The 8,716-nt window shown below is 32.4% G+C and overlaps 1 pseudogene; it reads right to left on the bottom strand.

Moving 5' to 3' along the window:
- Positions 1-867: 867 nt before the first annotated feature.
- On the bottom strand, positions 868-1,138 carry LOC127561905 (multiple coagulation factor deficiency protein 2 homolog; annotated as a pseudogene).
- Positions 1,139-8,716: the final 7,578 nt, after the last annotated feature.

The following is an 8,716-nucleotide window of genomic DNA, read 5'->3' as shown; positions in this document are numbered from 1 at the left end:
GGATAGTTTTAACATTGCACCTACAGCTTCTAGACCATAAAATGAAACTCCAGAAAATAATGTTAAATGCAGATATTAAAAAAGTTAACATTTTTGACATCATTTGGAGCAAAGAATCACATTATATTCATTCAAGATCTCTCTCAGATTGAGCATGATATTTAAAAAGTATAGAGATGTGTTAGTAGTCCTGCAAAATACTCAAAGACAGCAAAGAAATACTTCAAATGCCGAGTTCAACATAAGCGTTAATATAAACCCAAGTCAAAACTGTTTTCATCAATAGGCTCATTTGAAAATTCAGTTTAATATCTACAAAATATTTATTTTTTAATATTTGTAGCTATAAATAGCCTTCAAATAGTCACTTACGCCCAGTAAGCAACTATCTCTACTAGGCAAGCTGTAAAGAACACTGATTACATGAGTACCTAGGAAGTTGAATTATTTGATTGAACTTACAATTTCTGGGATACCATTTATTTCCTAGGCCACACTAAGTTTCTCTGGTCACATGAAAGAAGTACTCATTTTTCAAGATATTCTGACATTATTAAAACCAAGAGTCAAGTACTATCTTACATCCAAAACTGAGATTGTAAGCATCCACCCTCAATGATATATCATACTCCCAAAAAGTGATTGTCTATTAAGAAGTTATTCATAAATTCATGAGTGGGTTGCAGTTCCATTATTTTTGAGTCACATCTTCCCAAAACTTTCTATTTTTACTCCAAAGTAACAAGTTGCTATGGGGTCTTATCTTGTACCACTGAAGTTGGAAAAGCACAACTACTTTGCAGTATAGCAAGCATTCAATCATATTTAGTCACATTCGCATATAACTAACAAATTGTCGATGGATTTTTATTTGAGTGATTTTGCAAATTCAATATAGTCAAAATAGCTATTGTCATCCTTTAAAACTCAATCTATCAAGTTTATCACTTCTTCTTCTTTCATGATTGGTACCTGCTCCCCTCCTTCCTTATGGACATGAGAGTTAGTAGCAATGAGTTCTAAACCATCAATGGAATTATTGGCATCATACCCATGAATTTTGAAAAAAATGGACTTGGAGCTCTTATGGAGACATTTCTGACTCTATTTTTTCAATGGCATCCTTTAGGTGTTCCATGATGTGCTCTTTGTCCTGCATCATGACCTTATCCAATTGATATCATAGCTATTGCTATCCATAAGCTCTTTTATCCCAATGCTCAGAAAATCAAATGCTTTAAGAAAGCAGCATGAAAGAGGCCTTTAAGCATTCTTAGGGAACTTAAATCTGTGTCCTGGTTGCTGTCAGTAAGCTAAGGTTCTACAGCTTTGAACATCCAAGGAATGCCTCAGTTATACCAGTCCTGCATCTCTATTTTTGTACTTTTTTTCAATTTCTGTCATTTATTTATTTTTGTCAACTTTCAGTGCAAGGTAGAACCTCAGAATAGCTGTAATTTTAATTTCTATAATTAATTGGAGTTTTCTCCTTCCTTCCTTCCTTCCTTTCTTCGTTCTTTCTTTCGTTCTTTCTTTTGTTCTTTCTTTCTTCCTTGCTTTCTTTTTTCCTTCCTTCCTTTCTTCCTTCCGTTCTTTCTTTCTTTCTTTTCTTTCTTTCTTTCTTTCTTTCTTTCTTTCTTTTTTCTTTCTTCTTTCTTCTTCTTTCTTTCTTTCTTTCTTTCTTTTTTCTTTCTTTCTTTCTTTCTTTCTTTCTTTCTTTCTTTCTTTCTTTCTTTCTTTCTTTCTTTCTTTCTTTCTTTCTTTCTTTCTTTCTTTCTTTCTTTCTTTCTTTCTTTCTTTCTTTTGTTTCTAACTGTAAGTTGCTGGGATTTCTTCCCATGAGATGTGCCTATTCATATCATATTTTGACTATTCTTCAATTAGGAAATGGGTCTTATTCTTATAAGTTTACCTAAGTTCCACATTCATGTGGAACTACTTTAAATATGTCTATATATGTATATATCTACACATATGCATGTATATAGATAATTACATGAGAAAGAGAGAGGGAGTGAGACACTAGACTTTCTAATAAAAACATGTTACAAAGATCCATCCGCTGATATTTTAAAATGCTTTCCTTTACCATCCTACACTTCAGGCTATGAAAGCTAAATTCATGGTTAAATTTTAAAGATAATCAATAGGTATATTTATTATTGTTGTCATTAAATAGCAAATATATATATCCTGCCAATTCTTAGCTCTTGAAGGATGGCAATACTGAAAACATATAAATCTATGTGACTGTTTTTGTTTGTGTGTTTCTAAATTCTTGGAAGTATCTAAGCAGGAACATAAATTGTTTGGGAATGAGCAGGAAAAAAAAAAGATTAGATCTGTTTTGGAAACATAAGACGATATTTGAGGATAGTTTGCTTTATATATGCACAACTACTGAATTGCCCTCACAAAACAGAATATATCAGCTGAAATATAATTTTAAAGATTTAGGCTCTAGCATCTATTTTACATTTATGTCAATGTCAATGGATTAGTTCATTAGTGTGGATGTTCAGTCCATTGATGCTGGTAGCAATACAAATATTTTTTTCTTGTCTTTGGTAATCTCATCTTATTGAGCTTCTTTATTTCTATAGATTATTTGAGAAAGATAGAGGAAATTTATTAATAAGTACAAAAAAAAGTGTTGTAGTAATATGTAATGACCGCATATTTAAAATCAGCCGGAGTCAGGAATTCAGGTTAAGGGAAAAATCTTCAATATTTATTGAAGTGAAGAGGTGAATAAAGATTGTGATAGCAAATATAGGCAAGAAAGGTGGAGATAGCAATATGGACAGTTGCGACAGGAAGCCAGCTAACAGAGAGAGATGTGAGCTGAGCAAACTGTGGCAAGGCAATCCCAAAAGTCTCTCCTTCCCCTTCCTTTTCCACTCCCCTGCCTCCACCCACCAAAATCGTCATTTCCTATACAACACATCAGGACTTGCACAAAGAGTGGGCAGGGGCCATTCTTTCTCCAAGCTTATATATTAATAGAGTATGGTCCAATTACTATTTAGCCTCATGTGCTTGGGACCTCAGTGCATCAACTCAAGCCTCAGCCCATTACAGTAATAAGGCTTCTTTTGCTGTATTTGGGACATTAAATGATGTAATTGCATTAATTAAATATTTTAAAACAAAGGTTAATCACAAAGTTATCTAATGTTGATAGTAATTTGAACTTTAATTTACAGGCTGAAATGTAGAGTTTCATTCTTTTCGAAACATTATTGAAGCTAAAAGAATGAAATGTAGTTATGATGAATGGTCTTTAAGTTTTATATGATTATCTGGACCTATTTTAGGCTTCTGGCTCTTGAAATTGTATGGAAAATTCAGAACAGCACTGTGTATTTAAGAGATTTTTAGTAATTATTAAAGCTTTGAACACCTTACCAATTAAATCACTGAGTATTTTACCAGAACATCTCATTCCCTAGCATTTTAAATATCCATTACCCAAAATTAAAAATTATGGTTTAAAGAAGAAGAAAAATGTGGGAAAAGGAACAGAAATTGGGAAGTCTGAAATTTCTCATCTCAGAGACTGAAAAATCTCACTCTATTTGAAAAAGATCTCAACAGGCCAAAGAGTTGACCAAAATGAAAATGACATTTAATCAGAATAAATGTAAGACCCTGACTTTTTACATAACTATTTCAATTGCCCCAGCATAGAACATGGAAACCCAGCCACTCATGGGGAAAGAAATTGCTATATTTTGCATACAAGAAATTTAAAATGAATTTATATTGTAATGTACTGACTAGAAGAGGTAAAATAGGCATCAATACTATTAAATATGAAATAGTTTTGGGAGAAAAATAAATTGTAAAATTAATACTATATGAAAATATAATAATAGAGATTCAGTTGATGACATGACTTGGACATCAAACCATCACATGACATCTGTATGGGTCAGAAATCACTTAATAAAAAAGCTGGAGAGATCTCTAGAAGCAAAGCAAAGTTTATTATACTTCTGAGAATCGGGTGTCCCACCCATCCAGCAGACAATCGAAGGGAGGAAGCACCATAGGGGGCAGGGTCAATACTTTTAATCCCTAATGCAAATTCCCCCTCCCACCACTGACCCTCATCCTTATTGGCTGAGGATCTTACATTCTAAACACGGGAACTGCCCAAGAAATTGAACTTGACCAATAAGTACATAGTTGTCCATATTTGGTTGAAATAGGGAGGGTAACAAGAAGGGGACTTAAGTATGCCCTTAGGGGGATAACAGGGAGGAGACTTTGAGTATGTACTTAAGAAGATAGCAGGGAGGAGACTTTAAGTATGCCATTGACTTAATGCTTAAAGTCCTTCAGGCCTACTCAAACTTTGAAATAGATGAAGCCTTACTCGATTTTCACAACTGTCTTGAAAGATCTCACATTATCTCGTTCACATCTATCATAGGTACAGGAGGACAGGAGTGTTATTTATTATGTAAATTAACACAAAGGAGTTAGTGAAGAAAGGAATTTTAACAAGTAACAGTTAACAAGGGGAAAGAGGAGTTGGTTTCCTAGTGAAACTCACAAATAGTAAAAGGAAGACACCATTAAACTCATAAAGCATGAGTTAGGTGCACACCATTGACTGGCAGGCTAACTCTACAGAAGAATTATCAGATTAAACCTAAAAGGAAGTTATTAGAGGAAGGACATTAGACCATTGACTGGGAGGCTAACTCTAAAAAAGAACTTCGTTCCCTAAAAGAAAGACACAATAAGGCAATGGGGAAGAACAGAAAGACCAAGTACCAGGATATCATGATGACCGAACCTTAAAGAGCATTTAGACATTAAAAGGATATACAAAGAGTGCTTTTTTTTTTTATAAGGGAAATATAATCTTGATGGTGTTGACATTACTGTTTGGCTTTCTGATTACAAAAGTAAAGATAGTGTTCCTAGAGACCCACACCTTGCCAGAGACTGATTGAAAGCTCACTTGAACAAAAGGCCTACTTTAAGAACAAAAGGCTCACTTAATCTTGAGATTCTATCAATGCCCTTACTTTTTGCTTTATTATAATCCTATCAGTGCTTCAAGCTTTCTTTGTTAACACCCATTTAGCTACCCAGGACCTCATTTGAACTTTTGGCTGCATTAAAGAAATAATATTTGTATAAAGATGAAGCAGTCATTCTTTTGAATCAGATGATATCTCACACAGTAATACATTAATAGCAGAACTTCAGGATTATGGAGTTTGTTTCTGAAGAAAATCAAGATAGTGAAAGCTATAAAAGCCAAATGTCATTGAGAAATGTGGAAATATTGGACTAGTGATGGGCAAACTTTTAGAGAATTAATATATAAGTTTAGGAAAATTTTTTCAATCCATGTATTCAAAGTTAGCTCTTCCTGATGAGAATGTGGTCTGATCATGTAACTAAGAAACATCAAGATATCTGCATAGAAGTGATAGGGGTGATCCCTGAAACTGTGTCCCCTTTAATGTGTAAAAGAAGGGAGATTTGGGGTCTCAAAATCTCCCCTGGGAAAAACATACCTCTCTCAGACAACTGGTAACAAAATGATGGGCTCTGATTAGAATTGAGTTCTTCTTTCTCTACAGCCAGTATTCTGCCAAGAAAAGTAGATTTCCTAAGTCAATAACAACCTACAACTTATATGTAAGATTTGTTGATTGATATAAAGGCTCATCAAAGTCCCTGGAAAGCACTGAAAGATTATACTTTGTCCATTGTTACATGTGAATAACAGGTGGAACTTCAACCTACGGGTTCTTGATCGGAAATGCACATCATTGCATGATTTCTAACATTGTCTCTTTAAATCTTGAAAGATTGATAAAAATAAAATCCATCAACAAATTTCAATGCCGTAATAAAATAAAATTTTTTAGATTGTGCTCCCTATTCATTATTACATTACCAACTTAATTTGCATAACACTTTATAGATTATAAAATGCTTTACCTCTTCATGTATATTTTATTAACATATTTTATTTTGTCATCTTGATTTCTCATTACATTTCAGCTCTCTTATTTTCTTAGAGGGCCCACTCTTTATATCAAAGAATTTTAAATAGCAAGGAAGCAAGATCAACAGAACTAACCAATATCCAAAACATAACCAATATTTCACACTCATAAACCTCCACTTCTGAAAAGTGTTTCATTGCTCTTTTAAGGGACTAAATGATCATTAAAAATCAATATCATTCCCTCTCAGTTTTTCCATATACATTATTTTAGTCATTACATGTATAGTTTTCTTAATCCTACTTTCTTTGATTTTATCAATTAAGTTTTCTACTTCATTCAAATTTATAATATCTTATAATACAATAATATTTGATTACAATGACATTCAATTTATTTAGATAATTCATGACATTTATTTTCTTTCTGGTTTTTTGCTATTACAAAAAGAGCTGCTTATAAATACTTCGATGAAAATGGAACTTTTCTTTTTTAAATGCTGAACTGTGGATATATGTCTCACAGTGGGAAAGATCAGATGGCAGGAAATACAGAATTAGTAGTTTTAGGCACAAATGTGAATGGGGTAAACTCCTCCATAAAGTGGAGGCAGATAGTAGACTGGATTAAAAGCAGAATCCTATAATATGTTGTTTACAGGAAACACACTTGAAATAGGGCCATACATACAGAGTAAAGGTAAAAGACTGGAGCAGAATCTACTATGCTTCAGGTGAAACTAAAAAAGCAGGGGTAGCCATCCTGATCTCAGATCAAGCAAAAGCAAAAAATGATCTAATTAAAAGATAATTAAGTGCACTATATCTTGCTAAAGGGTAGCATAGATAATGAAGCAATATCAATTCTAAATATAGATGCACCAAGTTGTATAGCATCTAAATTCCTAAAGGAGAAATAGACAACAGAAGTTTAAAAGTGGGACATCTCAAAATTGCACTCTCAGAAGTAGATAAATCAAACTACAAAATAAATAAGAAAGAAGTTAAAGAGATAAATAGAACAGTAGAAAAGTTAGGTATGATAGCTCTTTGGAGAAAACTAAATGGAGACAAAAAGGAGTACACTTTCTTTTCAGCAGTTCATGGAACCTATACAAAAATATATTAGGACATAAAAACCTCAAACTCAAATGCAGTAAGGCAGAAATAGTAAATGCATCCTTTTCAGACCATGATGCAATGAAAATTACATTCAACAAAAAGCCAGGGGAAAGTAGACCAAAAAATAATTGGAAACTAAATAATCTCATACTAAAGAATGATTAGGTGAAACAGCAAATCATAGACATAATTAATAACTTCACCCAAGAAAATGATAATAATGAAACATCATACCAAAATGTATGGGATGCAGCCAAAGCGGTAATAAGGGGAAATTTCGTATCTCTAGAGGCCTATTTGCATAAAATAGAGAAAGAGGTCAATGAATTGGGCTTGCAACTAAAAATTCTAGAAAAAGAACAAATTAAAAACTCCCAGTCAAACACTAAACTTGAAATTCTAAAAATAAAAGGAGAGATCAATAAAATTGAAAGTAAAAAAAAAAAAAAAACAACTATTGAATTAATTAATAAAACTAAGAGTTGGTTCTATGAAAAAAATAGATAAACTCTTGCTAAATTTGATTAGAAAAAGGAAGAGGAAAATCAAATTGTTAGTCTTAAAAATGAAAAGGGAGAAATTTCCTCTCATGAAAAGGAAATTAGAGCAATAATTAGGAGTTAATTTGCCAAACTTTATGCCAATAAATTGGATAACTTAAATGAAATAGATGAATACTTTCAAAAATATAGGTTGCCCAGATTAACAGAGGAAAATGTAATTTGGCTAAATAGTCTCATTTTAGGAAAATAAATAGAACAATCTATTAATCAACTCCCTAAAAGAAAATCCCCAGGACCAGATAGAGTTACCTGAAAATTCTACCAAACATTTAAAGAACAAATAACTCCAATATTATATAAACTATTTGAAAAAATAGGGTATGAAGGACTCCTGCTAAATTCTTTTTATGACATAGACATGGTAGTGATACCTAAATAAGGTAAGACAAAAACAGAGAAAAACAATTATAGACCAATCTCCTAATGAACATTGATGCAAAAATCTTAAATAAAATATTAGCAAAAATATTACAGAAAATCATCTACAGGACAATACATCATGATGAAGTAGGATTTATACCACGAAAGCTGGGCTGGTGCAATATTAGAAAAACTATTAGCATAATTGACTATATCAATAACCAAATTAACAAAAACCATATGATCATCTCAATAGATGCAGAAAAAGCATCTGATAAAATCCAACACCCATTCCTATTAAAAATACTAGTAAGTATAGGAATAAGAGAACTTTTTCTTTAAAATAGTTAGTGGCATTTATTTAAAATCATCAGTAAGCATCATAGGAAATGGGGATAAACTGGAACCATTCCCAATAAAGTCAGGAGTGAAAAAAAAAAGGTTGCTCATTATCACCATTACTATTCAATATTGTATTTGAAATGCTAGCTTCAGCAATAAGAGATGAAAAAGAGATTAAAGGAATTGGAGTAGGTCATGAGGAAAGCAAATTATCACCCTGATATGATGGTATACCTAGAGAGTCCCAGAGAGTCTACTAAAAAGGTATTAGAAATAAACCACAACTTTAGTAAAGTTGCAAGATACAAAGTAAATCCACATAAATCATTAACATTTTTTATACATCACTAAT

This window comes from Antechinus flavipes, chromosome 1 (genome assembly GCF_016432865.1).
Source record: "Antechinus flavipes isolate AdamAnt ecotype Samford, QLD, Australia chromosome 1, AdamAnt_v2, whole genome shotgun sequence".
In the NCBI taxonomy this organism is placed as follows: Eukaryota; Metazoa; Chordata; class Mammalia; order Dasyuromorphia; family Dasyuridae; genus Antechinus; species Antechinus flavipes.
This window is presented reverse-complemented; position numbering and strand designations above follow the sequence as displayed.